Genomic DNA, 20,407 nt, shown 5'->3' with positions numbered 1-20,407 from the left:
AAAAAAATAAAAAGTAACCCCTCTTTAACAGAATTTTTTCGCCTATTTTTCTGAATGTTTGTTTATGCTGAAGTATATTTGGCTTTTGAGAAACATAATTAAATATATTTCTACCTTCTAAAAATCTGGTAGTCTCAGATTTACATTGAACATAAGAGACACTGAAACTAAATGCCTTGTGCATTAAAAAAGGTAAATGTGATATGAAAAATATAATATTGATAAATTACAAAAGATGAGGCTGCATTTGAAAACACAGTTAACCACTCTGACAATGTTCAGACTTAGTGCCTTCATGTCAGGGCTTTAATTGTCCCTTATGAAGCTGATTAATTTTTTTTTTAATAAAATCCATTATCTAAACAGAAATTTCAGAATTTGAAACCTCTGTGAAATTAACCTAAAATTGTGATATTTATCACAAGTTTTAACAGTTTCAAAACTTCTAAAAGAAAATGTTGATAACTATTTGTAGCTAAGTTACTTTTGTCAGCTATATTTTTATATAATTTCTGTATAACTAATGATTTCTAAAAATTAACAATAGATTTGCAATATTATTGCTCTGGAATTAATGGGTGAAAAATTGTAGTTAGGAGATGAGAATCAGTATCGATTCTTCAAGATTGTATCAAAATGTAGTAATACAGATCAAAATATATTTCCAGTATATTAATATGGGCCTGCTATCATTGGGTTGCGAAAATATATTTACTCCCCACACAAAATTAAAATTGTCCCAAGGGAGTGTTAGATCTTGTAAAGATTCTATTACATTTGTAAATAAGAGATATATTTCTGATGCTTCTTTTAGGGAAAAGTAAGCTGTTTTTTCCTTACACAAGGCAAATTTTTTAGTATGATCTTTGAAACATTAAAATTTCAGGAAGACGTATCATTTGCTTGTAAATGTAAGTTATTAATTTTGAGGTAGAGTGTAATCTAGTTTCTTCAGGTATTTCTATTTAATATCTTGGAAATGAATATTGAAATGACTAAATTGCTTGTCCTTGAACTCATTGCATTACTACACTTCATCTCACTTCATCATTTAATTTGTATGGTTTCCAAATCTACGTGATTATCATCTATTAGTACCCTTGGTGACAGAGGGCAGGACACTGTTGTATCAGAGTTAATAAAGCAGAAACACAAGCCTAATTACTATGGGAGGTAAGCCATGCTGGCAAGATTTACCTTTCACATAAGGCCTATATGTGGTTAATACTTACAAATAAAGATGGATAGATAGGCATCTATGTCTGTGTGTTTCTGTCCTGTGTTGACATAATTCATTTTTGTACTACAATTTTTGATACATTCTCCTTTTTTTTCCTTCTCCTTTATACCCCTGAATATATTACTGTAATTGCTCTCAGATGCTTTATGTTCAATTTTGAAAACTTAGCTAGACATGGAAGCTTTCATCTGAGTTAAATGATTATGCAAATATAGTATAGATGCTCTCAGGCATTGCTTCTACCTCTGCAAATTTATATTAACAAGTGCATATTGTATATATTAATTTCAGATTTATTCGAAATGGTCTGTGTATAGCAAACTGAAAACACTTGTCATGGTAGTATTAAATATAATGAGTACAGAATATTAGATATGATTTTGTATGGAATTTTATTTCAGTGGGTCTGTATTGGTATATATTTGTATGCAAGTATGTACATGCATGTATATGTAGAGAAATCAGTGCCAGAAAATCTTATTTTGCTGCTACTGTGTTATCACTCATCATGAAAATATAGTTCCTATAAATCAAAGTTATTTTAAAGATGAAATTACTTAACTATACTTCAAATCTCTACAAATAATCCACATATTTTAAAGAAATATAAATTTCACATTTGCAAATATAAATGTATTTCATTTTCTAGATGTTATGTCAGCCTGGAAACTTTTAAGTCTTTGTCTGAGTGGTATTTATGGTAGTTTTGTTCTGAAGTGATTCAGTCTTTATTCAATAAAAATACACACAAGTTATTGTGCTATGAGACTGAAAAATGTTACAGTAGTTTATACAAGACTTTATATAAAATGTTTTATCGATTGACTCTATGTCAATTTTAATTTAAGCTTTATGATTCAATCTGTGTCTATTTTTAATTTAAGTGGATTACATTCCGTAAAGATCCTTTTACTGTATTGACTTGGATGTACCATATTATTAGGTACTATGAGTTCAGCTTCTACAAATCTGTTAATACATAAAACCATAAGAAGCCTCTTATGTTCAAACCAGGTTAGAGTGAAGACATCAGATTAATATTTGATCATGTAGAAGTGCCCTTAATCAGATTTACTTATTTCTCAGAGTGTTTCTGCAATTATCATAATTGTTGTGCTAAATATGTTTGTCTTTATATCTGGCTTTGGGCATAATCTTCTCTCTTGAAACCCTCTCATTGTGGGACTTGGATTCCTGCACAAAACCCAATTAATATTAAGATGACAGTCCCTGATGAGTTCCCAAGGAGCCAGCAGCTGAGCAGACTCTGTAACGTTCTTAAGTACAGACTACTTGAATGATCAAGAGCATCTGAGGGAGACATACAATTCAATAATCCCTTTCTCAGGAAAGTCAAGAGTCCTGTGAGATAAGAGTGAAATCAAAGGAACACATCAGAAAGAAAATGACTGGTATAGTCTTGTAGTGTCTCTATTAAAATGCAAAAGTTATGGATTTTTTTAGGGGTGATGGGAACCTTTTCTGTTTTATTGATTTCTTTTTATAGTTTGATGATTTCTCTAAGATTATCTTAAAAGCTTAAAGAAAAAAGAGACTTCATCAAAAGGTATTCTGTGTGACAGGCACATACATACTTTTTGTTTCCATTATATTAATTAATACAGCACATTTCAGTGGTTCTTAGTTTTTGAGACTTAAACTTATGCTCTTTATGTACGTGGTACATTTGTTACAGTTGTTTTTCCTGATGGTGACCCACAAACGATAAATAAGCCACATGTGGCTTATTCTGTAAGATTTGTTCCTGGAAAAAACAGAGTTGCAGAAAAGCAGTGCTGTTTACTGGGTTTTGTATGCATCAAAATGGCAACAGCTGCTCTTTTCTGATTCCCTCTTCCATGATCTAATATCAACAACTGAATTGAGTCTCTGATGATAGTGTGCTCACCTATTGATTTGCAATCAGAAATTGGTTTCCTGTCACTTTAAAAGGGAAGCACTAAGGGGCAGTAAAAACAAGCCTGTCTGTTCTGCATGAAGCTCTGGTTCAGGCTCCATGCTCTGTTTCCTTATTTTAAAGAGTTCACTTTTGGTTATTTTCAAAGAAGATCCTTCAATTAATCAGAAGAGGTTTATTACTTTTTAGCTTATGATATCGTGCAGGATTTGCATGTTTGAATTGCTCTTGAAGTCCTTCTTATATCTGTAGTCATATCCATAATTAAGATTTGATTTTATTAATAATACTATGACTTAAGCTGGTATTTCTAGAGGTTAAAAAAACACAAACCACACTAAACATCCCAATGCTGGTAAGTGTTCTTTCACTATAGATTTACATCTTTAAGAAAGTTTCATTATCTGAAACTTGTTAGGCAGTAAGATATTAAATGTTACTAAGTGATCAAAAATGCTCTCCTATATCTTTGTTAGTGCTCCTGCTTGTCCCTTAAGTTTGTCTTATGTGTTTCACTGAATAGATTTATACAAGTAGCTACATAAAGATTTGTTTCAAAACCAGTAGGACTGTAATGGAATGCAGCACAGGCACTTTCTAAATGCACATTTTTAAGTCTTACTCATCCTCTGTTTCTAGTTCCGTTTATTGTATATTATGGTAAACTTTGCAGCTGAGGACGCTATCCTAAGAAAGTTTAATATTACACGAGAAGTATGACCTGCCAACATAAGCATTTTTGTTCATTTTCCCATGCCAAACCAGACTAAATTATGAATGATGTGAAATAAAAAGTGCCTTATAGTTTTCTTCTGCCTAATTAATATTCAAAAGAATCAAGAGGAAAAAAATGAATACCTAAATCATACATATGTATATGCCTTTTAGGCTTTATACCAAAGGCAAAATAACCCCTCACTTGGTTAAAATCCAACTTAAGAGTCAACATACAAAGGTGACTGCTGTATAATATTAGACATATCGGTATTATGTGGGCATGTTACTGCTCCACCAGAATCTCTCAATAGTAATTATTATGCCAAGCACCCTGTTGGCACAATTACACTAAAGCTCTAATTAGTAGCAGTAAGATTAGAACCCCTACATGTTAAATCTGTAGAAGCAAAGCTGAGTGAAGGATTTAAAACAGTTTCAAAACATTGTATTGTCTTTATTACAGTCTTTATATTTCAGTAAAGAAGGGTTTTCTATAAAATGCACTTAAAATAATCTGGTTCTGTCACTAAAAATAGGAAAGATAAGGTAATTGCAGTCAAACCTCAGTACTCTGCTTCTATCTAGGTGCTTTATATCTCAAGTGTCAAATCCAGTGAACTCTAGTGGAAGTTACATCCTTCGAAGCTTTTCCTTCCATGAATTGATGGGGTTTGGGTGGATAAAGGCTTTTCCTGCTGCCTTCAGTTCCTTCTTAGTGACTGCTGAGTGTTCTGTGCTGGAAGTGTCTGGCACGTGGCAAGTCTTATGTCACAACTTTATCGGTAGCTAAACGTGATCCTTGTTAATTCACGCCTTTCTCAATTTCACTCTTCGCCCTTTTTTTCTGTAAAGTCATGAAAACACCAAGATCATTGTCCAGCTGCAGCTTTACAGACAGCACACAAACACTGGGCACTGCCAGTCTGGAGCTGCTCCCTTACAGGGGACGGTCAGAAGGCAGCACAAATGATATCAAAGGATTGATTCCATTATTTGAAAAGCTGTGGTCTCACCAACTGTCCAATACAAGGAGATTTTAGCAGATTTGAAATCACTGATGATGCATCCTCATCAAGATTTGGTTTCTACTAAATCTGAGTTTAAAATGTCTGCTTCTGTATAACTCTGTATATACTGTAAGAGCTTTTTTTCCCCCTGACGTTGGATCATTAGATACAGTATATTCAAGTAAGGCATCAGCTGATTCTTAGAATAAGTAGAGACTTACATGCCTAAAGCATTCTGCTTCTGTTTCTTAGTATATTCCATATGTGAGAGAGAGGAAGCCTGTATTTTCTAGATTCTCTGTTTTAGGAACAATTTCTTTAGCTGTGCTGAATTGTAATAATGATCCCTCTCATCAATTTATTTATTCTTATTTATAGCATATGCCAATTTCTCACTGAGAAAATGATTGTATGATTGCTTTGTCTTAGTGTTTATTGATTGCATAGTGCCACTGCCATTAATGAAGGAAGCTGGATGCAAAGCTAACTGAACCTGGTGAATATATTCCCACTGGCTCCAGTAAGATTTGAATTATGCCTACAGTAGAAAGAGACTTTACTGAGCTCTCCTCAAAGCTTCTCCTAAGGGGACGAGAACACCTTTTGTGCTTCTTATCCAGGTTACTTTAGAGGAAGAGTTTTAAGCAAAACAGGAAAGCAGGGACCCAGGAATTAATTTTATGAGGGATTTTGCACTTCACCATTTCATGTTTTAGGATACTGTTTAATGCTACAGTACATCTCACTAACTTGGTCTGACAAAAGAAGCACAAGACAATATTGGGAGCCAAGGGGTTGCCTACATTTAAAGGTTTCTCCTGCTATGTTTTTCCCCAGTAGAAGAGGGAGTCTCACATGACAGTACTACTGTGTTTTGTCAGCCCAAGAAGAGACATTAAGGTATTTTTCTGTATAGCTTCAGGCTGGTTCAGTGATTTGTGCTGCTGCAAAAAGAAGCACAGAGTACAGTCTCCATTACATTGCACTAACTCCACTCAGACAGCCTCGTATAATCAATCTAGTTAAATACCTTCCTTTGTAAATGCCTGGATGTTGAGGGCACAGGTGAAAATCATCAGTGCTCCAAAGGTATTGGTTATACGTATTATTCAGTCCTAATTTATACACAGTCATTGTTATCTATAATACGTGGCAGACTCAAGAGTCTGCTGTCTTAGTTTCAATATTTACCCTATTTTTTTTTTTTTAATATATTTTTAGTCTCAGCTTCAGGGAAGAAGGCTTGTAATGCAAAAGAAAAGTTATTAATGAATAACAAAATAGCTGTTGTTAAATAACGTATTTCATTATTTTAATTAATTTAAAAAATTGTTAAAGTTCATGTTTCTCTCATTGTTAGTGCTATTAAATGCATATTAGCATGGTCATTTTTGTTTAATGGAAACAAATAACAGTTAATCTTATTGGGAGGTTAAGTGGGTTTACTCTGTAAAGGGCAAATCCCAGATGAATGTTTTCTTTTTTAAAGAATAGCTTTAGTCACTGACAGATGGTCTCTGTCTGAGTCTCCCTGTAGACAGATACAGTTTCTTTTTACACATTTATGAAAGTTGTAGATACAGATATTCAGTAATATGCTGTTGTGTAGGACAAAGAGCAAGTCTGGTGGATTGATAGGATTAGATTTCAAAACAGTGACATATGGTTGGTTTACCAAAGTGGACAAAATTTGAAAGGAAAAAGAAGTATCTACAGTTACAGCTACACACATAATGGAAGAATTTATATTTGGACAATTGCCTCTTACAAAAGATAGTATGGTAGCTCTTATTTAACTCTGCTTGGAGTTGGGTATATCATTATTAGGTTCTGATTGTGTGCATTTCTGGCTTTCAGATAACTCTGCAAATAAATTGCCATGTAATCTTCAGTGCAGAAAAGCAGTAATGCCTTAATTTAGAATATTGATAATTTGACCCCTGGCCCTAACCAATCAGATATCAATACCACTTACATATCTATTGCAGATTTGTTTTATAAATACAAATAAGAGCCTCCATAAGGCTGCATGGTAAGCCTGCATTTTGCTTACCCTGTATGCTACGTGTAAAGTTATAACATCATTATAACCTTAATCAAATAACTATACAGCATATTTAGTGGTAATTTGTCACAGTAAAATTATTCATAGGTGTCTTGAGTAAGTCCAGTTATATTTATATGTTATGCCATACCATGTTTTTTGGCAATGGAGTTTGCTAGATTTCATAGATTTACTGTGTCTGCTTTTTTTATGACTGACATAGCAATAACCAGATTGCAAGGATATTTATGTTGTTTGTGGCTTAGCAAGATAATTAAAGGATATAAATTAATCAAGTGCAATTAATTAGAAACTTTATGTTCACAGCAGTCCTTCTTTGCATGTATAATTTATATGTATTGATTTCCCAGCTTTCATTAGCCTATGAGATAACAGCAAAAATGCATTAGAGAAGAAAATGTACAATTAGCGTGAGAGTGAACCCTGGCATAATTGATAGATCAGCACATGTTTGGGGCAAATATAAAGCTTTGTTAACTGTCATAAGCAGTTAGAATTGATAAGTGGTATTTCACTACATATCTCTCAGCTGATTAATGGTGTTTTTAAAGAGTCCTCTTAATGGGAAGCTGATAGGTTGGTTGAATTTACATTTTAATCAGAGTATTTATGATGGAGGCAGCCATAAGAAATTTATTGGCACAGTGGTAAGGACCTTCCCTGAGGGATTTAGGGAAAGAGAAAGCATTTTAATATGGCTACTCACCTTCCCCTTCTTTGTGTGACCTGGTCAGCTCATAGGAAGGGCAAGCCTTTTGGCTATCAGCTAATAACTGTTTATAGGGGAAATTTCAGTTTCTACTGTGTTAATTAGTAAGGTGAAATAAGGATAAAAACCTACAGAATACTTGCAAACTTACTCAAGAAAGAGTACCTCTGTTAACAATAGTCTGTAACAACTACTTGTAGATCCTTACTGTGTGAGATGCTGTGTTTTAGTTATAGTTTTGTTTAAAAAACACATTTCTTTTATACCTGTAGGCCCTTCTAATGTAGAAGAATTCTTGACCCAAACTGCTTTCTGATTATCTGCTGAACAAAGATTTAGAGTTGGTAGGTATGTGGGAATAGCCTGTCAATTTACAAGTGGGGTTTGTGATTCATTGCCCTTTGTTAGAACAACTGTCTATATATTGCTTAACAAAACCATATTTGTTACTTGCAGATACTTGCTTTAAACTAGAAGCTTTCATATAAAAATGGTTTTAAGTAGTACTTTCTAGTTGAGATTATTTCTGATGTTTATATATATATATATATATATATGCACGTGTTCTGCTTTAATAAAAATATCCAGCTAATGCTCATATTCTTATACTCCCAAGCTTCTGCCTAGAAAATAAGCAGTTTTTCTTACCTAGTCCAACTAGTTGTTCAAATGGAGGAGAGCCAAGCTCAAAGTATTTTGCTTTACTGTTTTTATTGACATGTCTCAGAAGTTAATAGCCTCATGCATCACTTTCTGTCTCGATGAATTCTATTTGATTTTCTTTTGTATACCTATTCCACAGAAAAAGCAATCACCGGGTTTATTTTGTACGTAGTATGTTAAACAAAGTTTTTTTTAGTTTAGGTATTTCAGGTTTTTCATTTTGTTTTACACTGCTAAATTAGATTAGCTGACCAGTAAAAGTAATTCATAGAATAGTGAATATTTGATACAAAAAAGGAAATTACATCTACCTATGAAAAGGAATTAAGGACCCCATGCTCAAAAATCATGGGTTATTTGTATGTCATTTTAGCCATATCAGATAAGAACCTTAAGCCATACATAGACACATTAGTTTTGTATTATAAATGTCTTAATTATTCAAAGTTCATTAGTTTCCTTTTTTCACAACTCAAAATAAATGAAAGTTGGATGAGTTTTGCTATTCAGTAGCAGCAGCTACGCAGCATCACCAAGTGACAGTTTCATAGACAGCATGGTAATGGCTTATTCCTTTAGAAAGAAGGAGACAAAGTGATTATTATATCACTTATTATTTTAATGCAGAAATGAGGGTTTCCTACATTTGTAATTTAGATAGGTTGCCACCTTAATGCAAAGTTGTCTTTTGTATTGTATCCTTACTTGCTCAATTTGCATCGTGCCTGTTGCTTTACACAGTATCTATGGTTGGATTTGTTGGCATTTTGAAAGTGAGAACTATTGTTTCATCTGTCTGGTGGCCCCAGGGAAGAAGAGGATCAAGTACTGTCTGCAAAACAATTCTCCTTTTTATTTATAGCTTCTAGAAATATAAAGCTGGAACAAGTATACTGTGATATAATTTGGAATTAATAACATTCCTGAATTTAAGTGACTTGATTGTAATCCTGCAGGTTATTTGCCCACAATCAGGAAAATGAATGATAGAGATCTAAGCAGTATGTGCGTACCTATGCTTGGTCTCATTGAACCAGAGGGATTCCTTCTGGTAGAACACTCCTCTTGCCCTGACCTCTTTGCCAATTTCTCTGCTACATCCCGTGCCTTTGTGCCCAGCAGTGACTGGTACCAGTCTGGAATGGCAGGTGCTTGCTCAGATTTTGGAATAATGCCCTTTTGTTTTGCTTTCTTACCCGTTGCCATTTGAGAGTCTGGGCAGCTCCACTGCCTTCCCTTGGCAGAGAAGGCCCCGCTGGAGCCACTCACGGTGGCCCAAGAAAGGCTTTCCCTGGAAAACCCCAGGCTGGAGACTCTTGTTTCCCTTATTTCCTCTTGTGCCTATGACATTCCTACACCAGGCTGTATGTGCACCTTGAGTGTATAATTGTGTGCTTTACTCACTTCAAAATGAACCAGGTCTATGTGTAAAAGTCACAATGGTAGCTAAAAAAACTACCAAAATTATTCTACGTATGATTTTAAACTGAGTGAAATAGAAAAAAAAAAAACTACTTTGATATTTTAAAAGGAATAAAAGTTTCCTTGATTTTCAGTTTACTTGCAAGGTCAAATGAAAGACAAGTGTGTTTGACAGACACATGATGATGTAATTTTCTTCACTGTGCTATACTTCATGTCATCTTGAGAATAAAAATGAAACGAACATTCTAGGATTTTTGTGCTAAACCGAGATGGCATCTCTTGAAAAGGTTTGACTGGATAGTTTTGAGTTAAATATGTATCTGTTTTATCTAAAATGTTAGACAGGTATGCTCCAGATTATCTCTTTACAGATGTCATGTTGTAAGTGGATTTAATAAACAAAAATAGGGATAATAGCTTTATCTGAGCAAAATACAGAAAATATGCATTAGTCCCACTAAGTTGTTGCATATGTACTATTTTAACATTTTTTTAACTGAATGATCAGGCACTTTTGTTTTATAATGGTTCAGGTTCTCTCCGGTTTAATGCTGAGAACTCTCTGGGAGTGAAATGTGACAGTATTCCAATAGAAAAGATGAAGTGGCAGCAGTGTGATAAGGATGTGGTATGTAGGATGTTGATGTGAATGTATTAAATTAGTTTATATGCACCAGCAGAAGAGCTACTTGAGCAAGGTTACTGCCTACTAACCACTATAAATTCTCCAGTGAATGGGAGCATGCCCAGGATTTTACATGTGAATTTTTTGTGGTAGGATCCCCATCACTGGCTGACTTAATAGCAGCTGTATTCAGAGCCTTACAGTGTAAAAGCAGTTTAAGGGTGCCACACTGAGCAATTCATGACATGGGGGATATTTCAAACACTACCTAAAGAAATCTCTATCTGAATGTGATAGTATTATGGATGCTGGTTGTTTCTTTGCATTTCTTTATCAACATTAGCTAAAATCTGTTTGCTATGTAGTAAATATAATTTCTGAGAGGTAGGACATTTTATTGAGTGTTCTGTTGAAATTTCAGTGTAGAATACACTTCTGCTGTGACCTCTGAAAAAAACCCACTCTGTACAGAATTAACAGTACAATTTAATGAATTACATACATGATGGCTTCCTCAAATTTACCTAAAGTCTCTGTACTTTTGTTTTAGAAAAATAATGAAAGCATTCTTCTGATCAAGCTGCTTCTGCAACTTTTATTTTTTATGTTAGCTGATTTAAATTCACAGGTTAATGGGAGTAATGAGAGTAGAACAACTCAATTTCTCAGGAAAACAGGCCATTTATTCTGAAAGAAAGAGAGATATTCCATTATAAATACCTGTTTTTGTAATATAGAATATGGTGACAAAAGAATCTAATTGGTCTGACTGATTGATGAAGCCAAACTTTCTGAGGTTCTGGAGAAGAAAGGAAAGGAATTGCAAGAAGAAACCTCAAACTAAACATGCAAAAATGGGCTTACATTTTGTAAGCTTACATTTTGTACTGGAAAGGGATGTGGTATTTCACGAAAACAGAAAAATTAGGATGTGCACTGAAAAATAAAAATGTTATAATTACAGCTAGCTTTTTGTAAACAACCCTCTTCTAATGTTGGTTAGCTCTACAGATCTTGGTGAGAGTTCTGGTAGTGGGCTCATGCTTTTATTTCTTCATACTAAGCTCTCACTTCATTACCATTTGACCATCTTCTCCACACGTGAGAACAATCAAACATTTTGTTTGAAAACTATAAAATGAAATACAGAGCTTTTCTATTCCTCTAAATTCCTAGAAGTTTGGATGTGTGGCAATCAAATGCATTGTCACAAGGCAAAAGCATTTTCCACATATATAAATCTTAGGTTTGTCTCTTTGTGGTTAGTCCTGGCTCACAATGGAAAGTAAGAAGTGAACAGTACTTGTTTGAAATACTTAAGTGTGAACTTAATCCTATTAAGTTAGTTCTGTAATTCACCAGGGTGCCTGTGTGTGCTTCAGTATGTGACTATTACTTGAGTGTGTGGGAGGAGGTTACAAAACTTTTGGCTTCAGTGAACATTGCAGCATTGGAGTTCATGGCTTGAATGCTTTATACAAAATAGAAATTTTTAAACAAATATTGTTAAATATTCTGCGATTTAAGACTGTGGGTTATGCCCTTTAATGTGCATATCATTGTTTTAATATTTTGTAGACTGTTGAACATGACTGCAAGAGAAGAGAATATCAATGTCTGTGCAGATGGTGAACTCATATTTTCAGGAAATATCTGAAAAATGTTTGGCTAGCCTTAAAATAGATGGTAATTACATCTAAATTTCTTTTTTGCTATGGTCATTCCTCTTTAATAAGGGAATTTTTATTTAGCAACAGCTTTGTCTGGCTTCCTTTATTATGTTTCCATCTATTTTTGTTCCTGGATTGCACCTGCTCAGTAGTTATCTAATCTTTCTTAGAAGTTTACACTCTCAAGTAAAAGCTTTGAAGTTTACACTGATTAGTGTTTTATGGCATAGGAGATATGTATAGTTCCTTCTTTTACAGTGTTAAAGCTATTATGCACCTGGTAAAAAGATAGACCTTGAAGTGCAGATGACAAACCTTTAAAATATTTAGTAGATTAAAGTACTGAATTACTCCCTACTTCTTGTTCAAGGTCCTTCATTTTATAAAAAATTTCTGCAGTTTGGGTTTTGAAGACAAGGGCTTTTCATGTGTAGTTGTACACTGGCAGACATCAGACATTTTGCAAAAAGGTACTAGACAGTTATAGAATTCCACTTTTTAACTAAAATGGTATTGAAATATTGCTGATCCTAGTACTCTACAGCAACATTGCATTTTCTTGGAAGTGTACATGACCATTTTTCATCCAGACACTCAGGTTTTTTTTTTTTTGTTTGCAGAAGTACTGTATTTAATAAATATCCTTGGAAGGTGGATCTTGTGTAATTTTGAATATAAAAGCCTGTGTAAGGGAGATGCTGTTTAAGCAGCTGTTTGCATGCCTATGGACTGACAAAACATACAGATCACCTGAAAAACCTGATTTTTTCCTGCTATTTTAAGTCATTTATACATATATACTTACATAAGCAAACATCTTACTAGTACAAAATATGCATATTTTCAAGCCACTGGATGGTAAAAAGTGAAATAACCATATTTTTCTCCAAAGTATCCTAAAAGGAAAAGAGGCGAGGGAAGTGGTTCCTGTGGTGTGAAATGAGCAACCCTTTCTGGTCCCATGAATAAAAGATTTGCCCTAGCTATGGGAATTCTGAAATGGTTCTGATGATCCCTTGAGTTTATTAGTGAAGATGCCCATAAATCCAAAGGCAGTTTTGGTGTTCCTGTAAGGAGTCTGAACCAAAATCCATGAATTTCTGTGCCCTTGAAGCCCTTGGTGCTGAGCTCGTGTAGCCCAAGTGCACAGACACCTGCTGGCCTCTGTACTTTAGTTTTCCCTGGTTTTCACATAGGACTGTAAGGAATGTTCCTGTTTTAGAAGGTCCTGTGCTTTCTTTTAAAGAATGGACATCCATTTCACTGTTTGAGCTATTGTGGAAACAACAAGTAATATCAATGTGCCTGCTGGAATAAGTGGAATAGGATTCTTTGAAACATTTGAATTACATTTAGTTTTACACAAACTAGAAACTAAAGTGGAATTGGTGACTGATTCCTGTTAATCCTGGAATATCTTTTGCAGATAAATACATTTTGTCATTGAAAGAATTGCTTGATGGTATTGCTATGAACATTTTTTTGGCAAAATCGTAGGAAAGTGTATTATTATGAGATAAGAAAAAACATAAAATGATACATAGCTACTGGCTAGCTACTTTAGATAGCTACTAAAAACTAGTAAAATACTATTGTATCTGCCAGCTCCTTAAGGAATGGGTTTTCTCTTGGAATAGAACCCCTTTTGCTAAATATTTGCAAATGGGGAGAAAAATATTCTTTGAAAAAGAATGGACTGGAGAAACTTGGCTTAGAGTTTTGGGGTGGGGCCGTTTTAGTTTTGTCTGAGATTGATTTTTTTATATATATATAGCTGATAATGCTGACTGGAATTTGCAGTGAGGTGCACTCAGTGTGCTCAGAAACTCTGCAATTTGATCCAATCAGGGCTTGGCCTCAGAACGTAATAAATTGTCAATGCAGGACTTTTGCATTCATTTACACTAATATAGAGTGTCTCATTTCTGAGAAGTAAATCACAGTGGCTTTAGTACTTTATTTTCCATTTTGTATGTAAGTAAACTGCAGGATCAACTGGGAGGTTGAATCAGTCTGCTATTTATTACCTTGAAATGTGACACCCTATTTTAAGTGCCTTATTCCCTTATGATTTAGACAGAGTAGTGCATTACGTTTGAACAGTATAGAAACCAGCTTTACTCTTAGTGGATTTTTCACTTGAGATGTGATGGATTTACATTTATAAAAAACTTTCAGTGCATCGTTATGTTATTACATGAAATAGAGTTTCGAACAAACTGAAATGGAGAGAACAAGGAGAGAAATTCCAGTTTTCCCTGTCATCTAATAAGTGTTAATAATTCTATAGGTTATTTCCATAGCACTGTATTCAAACAAACACTTGAATAATGTGTTATTGATCAGTTGTTTATTTGTTTGTTTTTTTGTTTTTTTTTTTTTCTAGAACAGTTTAACATTTCCTAATAAATTGTTTTCCAAGGAACCTATGATTTCTTGCAGAGCACATATCATTTTCCCCAAATGGGTTCTTGTGGTTTAATGCAACTTTTCTCCACTCATTTATAGAAGTGAAAAGAGGAGGGTTTGGGTTTTTGGTGTTGGTGGTTTTGTTTTGCTTTGTGTTTTTTCTTTTGGTTTGTTTTTTTTCCTTATGGAGGTCATGGAATGAGAATTAAAACCTAGCTGTTCTTCCAATACTGTATTCTAGGGCCATACACCACTGTGATCTCTAATAATGTTAATTTATATCATTGAGTTTTTCATCATACCCTTAAACAGGATTTTCATGTGTTTATCTTTTTAAGGAATTGGAAACACAGAGGTAACTTAGCTTTTTAAAAACCCTATAGATTTAGTTGAATAAAAAGGCAGCACCCATAATACTGGTTGTCTGAATAATTTTGACTTCTCAGTCACATTGTGTGTGACTTAGTTGGAAAAAAAGTCTGTCTGATTATTTTTGTACCTCTGCTCTGCTTTTTCTACTAGAAGGTTTTATTTAACTTCCATCAAGTTGTTTACAAAATCAATGTTATAGTTTTGAAAATATTAAAGTGATTAATTTAAGGGAAGATTTTTCTCATGCAAATGGAAAAGTAACCAATTTTCTGAAGTTAAGCATTTGGACCCCAAATCAGAAAAATCTTGAACATATATTTTTTATTTTAGCATGTTAGTGTGACCTTTTAGTGAAGTTTTGTCAAGTCACAGTGACTTTCTTTGCTATGTACTAATTAAATGGAAAACATATAAAAGCACCCAATTCTTGTAAACTTTAGCAAAGTTCTTTTGCTTGCACTGGTTGCAGCCGTGATCTTTGACAGCCTTTGTGTTCTTGCAAGTAGATCTTACCTTTGGAGTAGAGAATTTGATGTAAGGAGGAAATATACTCACACTACCAACTTCTCTCATGTATTTAACACTCAAGAAGTACCTGCTATATAGGAGAAGTGGCAAAGGGCTAACTATTTTATTCCAGAAATGAACACAGCTGATAAAAATATTAGCATAAAAGTCAAATGAATAGATAAACTATATTCAGACACACAAAATTGTAAAGATATCTTGAATCATTACCTGGTACTTGAAACAGTTTGCTTTGACCAGCTTTTTCCCCTTCCTGTTTTATTACAGGCATACTGTATGTTCAATAGTAAAGAGAGGGGAAAGCATATGGCCTCCTGTTTGAACTTCTGTAATTAATCCTTCCAAATACTATTTCCTTGGAAAGTTATTTTTAATTTTATTACAGTCTGTTCTTGTATTCTCCCACACAATCACTTGGGCAACATTTGTATCGATGAAAACGACATAAAGCAGCTCTTAACTAAAAGGAGACTGCTGTTTTACACAACATGTAAATGATTAAGTGATAGATTTTTATTACTGTTTGTGTGTAGAGTGCACTACAGCATTTCAGCATTACCTCTCCCCCAACCCTGCATCAAATTTGTGCAGTCCTACAGAGTGTGTTTAAGACCTTTTTGCTGTTAAAAATCATATGGCTTATTTTTCAGAAAACTCTTCAGAGCACCAGTTATTCCCTTAGAAGTAAATTGATATTTCTCTATATGTTCTGTGGAATCTTGCATTCATGCAAACTAAAATTCTTCACTGTAGAATTGCTTAAAAAGAAGCTAAAGGTTATAGGTGTAAGTGATTAAAAAAATACTGCGAAATAAAAGATGATCAGGTTGGTCCCAGCGCAGTCAGTATCTTGTATAAGAAAAGGACTAAAAGAAAGAAAGGTCTGCCCATTCCTAAAAACCTCCTTTATTATTTGCCTACACAGAGAATTAGAGATGTGTGCACTGAGCATGGCTGCTGGATCCTGCAACCCTGTGAAGCAATGGAGGGGAAGGAGTATTGCAAATGAAAGTGTGCGATGATGGAGAGCTGTAAGGATTACATTTCTGAATACCTTAAAATATTTTCCAGAAGTCCATGCAAAGCAACCGAGTTGAATTGTATGATTATTTTTGTGTAACAGAGAACATATTAAATGATCTCAATTAGAGTTGCCTACAAAGAATTGAAAAATGTTACAAAAGCTTCATAGATATTTTCTGAGGTTGTCTTGAAATGTAGATTGAGAGAAAATCTTCCTCTGATTTAATCTTGAAATGAACTACAGCTATTCTAAATTTCATGTTTTTAGATAGCTTATAGTAAAATCCACCCTTTTAAGATATTTCCCAGAATGTTTCTTTTGTCTCTTCCCCTCTTCATCCATATCAATTTTTCATCAGATTTAGTGAGGGAGCTTTGTGCAGCGATATTAGCTTGAATGCTGTTGATTTTAAAGGTTGTAATTGGGGGCATAATTTCAGTTAAGAGGTCTACTGGCAAGAAATAAAACTGGCTAGAAACACTGGACATAAAATGTGGTTTTATTCAAATAAACTAAAGGGTGAAAGCAATGTGTAACAGATATCTCTTAGCAACTTAATTCCTATTCAAGGATCACAGTAAGTTCACATTTCCAGGAGTGTGTTCAAGGCCTGCCTCTTAGGAATGTTCACTTGTTGGTTTTGTTCCTTGAAACTGAAATTGCTGAATTGTACCAGAGAGAGGACAACACAGGCTTGATTTACATAGGCACAGTCCTCATTAATTCAGGTGCAGTATTAGGTCAGCAGCTCTGCAAAACCAGGATTGGGTAGTGCCATGTCTGCAAATTCAGTTCCTGTTTTCCTTCAAAGATATGCTTTTCAATTCTGTCACATATAAACATTGGGTTTAAATGGAGCACTTCTTTAAGGCTAAATGAAATCATGTTTCTACTGAATAGCAACAATTCTTCTTTGCCTGCATGTATGAATTATACATATGAAATAGAGCTGTCTAAATGTCAACTCAAAACTCAGGTACTTAAATAATTTTAGTTACCATGACTAGTTAATATAATTTTGAGTAAAATTAATTGGATTGTATAACAGTTTTAGGAAACTATTATAGGACTCCAGCTGAAGTGATCTAAAGGGTGTGGTGTAGAAATGCTCTGGGTCTTACGAATTATCAACTACTTGATGCCTTAGACAAATGAACCTTTGTTATTTCTCTGCACTATTGAAAATAAGGTAGAGTCTCAAACTTTTAGAGAATGTGAAGTGTAACTGAGGACTTCATTACTGTGGTGTTGATGTGAGTGCTTAAAAAACTCAAAAGGCAGATAGATGAATCTGCAGAGAAAAAAACCCACTCCCTCATCAAGGAGTGCTTATGGAATAAAGTTGATCTTGAAGGTTATTGGAGATTGAAAAATGTATCATTTTATGCTTTCCAAGGGGCAAGCCTGTTTTCTGCTGGTTACTGTTGCAGAAAGATCATTTTGAGGGGAGAGGGGTCAGTTTCTATGTAGTAGTTGATTCGTTTGAATGGAAACACAAATAAAACCTGCATCCTTTAGCTTATTTTGGATTGGGGCTTTTGAGTCACATTTGTTTCACAGAAAAACAGGCAGGTATGCAGAGAAAAGTAGAAAAGTGTTTCTCAGCATAAGCATTCCCTCTGTGTTTGAACTGCAGATGGGTAAATATTCCTCAACTCTGAGGCCTGACCTCAAACCTGCAGTTTGATAAGTGACTGTAGCTTTAGTAGATTGTGTCACAGTGATCTCTCTGGGCTGTGTCACAGAAACAAGTCTAATGTTTCTTTAGTACCTGTCCTCCAGAATACCTTTGTCATTGCTCTCCATGACACTTCTGTTTCTCAATTTTTTATTTTTTTTTCTCCTGTGCTCAGGTTCAGTTTAACTTGCACCTAATTTCCACACTGCAAGAATAAGAAATAGATACTCTTCATACACTGATTAACTTTTTGACATTAAATTTGCTACAGAAATTGTATCAAGGGAAATAGGTCTTCAGATTGTAAAGACATACTAAGAAACTCTATGCCCCATTCCTAATGTTCAGCAAGATTTTGTCTAACAGAGGATTAGAAAGAAGCACTGTATAATTTTTCATGCATTCATATTTTGCTTATGCTCTCACAAATTTAATCTGCCTGCAAAATAGATGATGAATCTGGCTGTAGTTGCAAGCGGTGGGAGGCTTTAGCAGGTGAGTCATGACATAACATTCCATTTTAATGCTGTTATGAATGCCCTTTTTTTGCTGTTTTCTTATGATGTATGGTTTGTGCAGAATTTATGAAAGAAGCAATTAAGTAGGGGGTTCCTGTGAATCAGGTTTATGTTTAAAATCATGCAGATTTATTGGAGTAGTACTGTAATTGAGGACTCCCACCTCTAAGACTTTAATTTATAGATTGATGTTCTCTTACTCTTTCATAGTTCTTTCTCATTTCTTTCTGTGAATAAACTGTTTTGCTTGTTATAAACTGGCATGAGTTAAACACTGAGTTCACCTGGCTCTTGCAACCAGAGGTAATGTTTCAGGATGACACTTCTTTACCCCTCTTAATATTGATTCTTTAATATGCTTAGGTTAAAGAGAACTGATTATAGGAAGCTGTGGGTGCTCATTGGTGAGATATTTTAGTAGTAAAACAGCTTCAGGGTCTGGTAAGCTAACAACCTTACAGGAGATAAGACATAAGTATATATTGAATGCAAAAATGTAATCCTGATTAAAGTTTTCTGGAGACAAAGTGTTGAGATCCTGTGTGGGGCAGTTGCTTTGCTTTTAAAACACTTTCTCAGCCCACCCAGTACAGTTTGTGTTCTCCTGTATTGGAAGACTGCTCTCTGTAAATTGTGGGTTGTGCTATGCCAGCTCAAGATGAGCTGTCAGCTGCATGATATAGAAACTTGTTGCCATTCAGGAAATAGCATTCAACTGCTTCAATAAAAATGACCATCATTTTTTGAGGAGCACAATATATTTCTTAATTTATTCTAAAAGGTGTAGTTATAATTTGTAGCTCTAGTCTTTGGTGCAGTTGGAAGATTTGCATTATGAAGTAAAATATTCCAGTTAAAATAATATTTGCTCATAAATGATTCATTTGGTAGTTATTAAATCACGTTCTAACTCTCACCTGCCATAAGGAGTTTATCAGGGTGCTTTAATGGCATGGCAAACAGCTGGCTGTCTATTAGCCCTTTAAAGCTGGAAAGCCACTGGCCAGTTTACTATGTTAGGTTTGTTCTTTACAGGGAGTTATTTTACAAGCTGGATGGTGTTGGAAGGCATTTTGTTTTTAGTTTATGAATTCTTTATTTCTGTGGTAAAGAAAGCATAACGAGCTTTGCATACCAGGAGAAGTTTAATTACCACATAGCTGGATGAAGTGGCAGTTAGATGGCCAAGGGACACTTCAGAATTAATGTGCCATTGCTGTAAACAAAACCCAAATCTGCTTACCCTTCCAAAGATAAAGAATGAGGTTTTCACCTGAGAGTTCAGCATAGAATGAGAAAGTGACTCTGAAGCCATCAGATGTGGATTCCTTCAGAACTGTGCTTTGCCCCTTTCTTAGGCTGGAGCATGGGCTGCACAGTCCCGTCCACACCATCAGTGGGTTGATTGGTTGGTTGGTGGGTTGGTTGGTTGGTTGGTGGGTTGGTTGGTTGGTTGGTTGGTTGGTTGGTTGGGGTTTTTCACAGGTGTCTGTGTACAAAGAATGTCAGCAGCAGTTTTGAGAAATGTGTGAAGCATGTGCTCTGCTGTCTCTGTGTGTAGATGGTCCTGTGAAAAGACAGCGCTGACTGTGCCATTGAAATGAAGAGGAAAGTAATTGTCCTAAAAAGGAGTCAGTAGCTGGTGTAGGAGTTGTTCCTTGTCTGGATTAAAGACAGGAGCACATAATCTAATGGTTGGGGTTCTGATTAGTACAAGGGTTTATTTATGGTTAAATACAGCAAATATGTAGAGTATTTCATAAGGACTTCAGCTCTTGCTTGGCTGTCAGCTCAGTGGTTATTTTTCTCTTTGTTAATAACATCTGTTTTCATTACAGG

Source organism: Zosterops lateralis (assembly GCF_965231275.1).
Source record: "Zosterops lateralis genome assembly, chromosome: 12".
Taxonomy (NCBI): Eukaryota; Metazoa; Chordata; class Aves; order Passeriformes; family Zosteropidae; genus Zosterops; species Zosterops lateralis.
The sequence above is the reverse complement of the archived record's forward strand: the minus strand, read 5'-3'. Positions refer to the sequence as shown.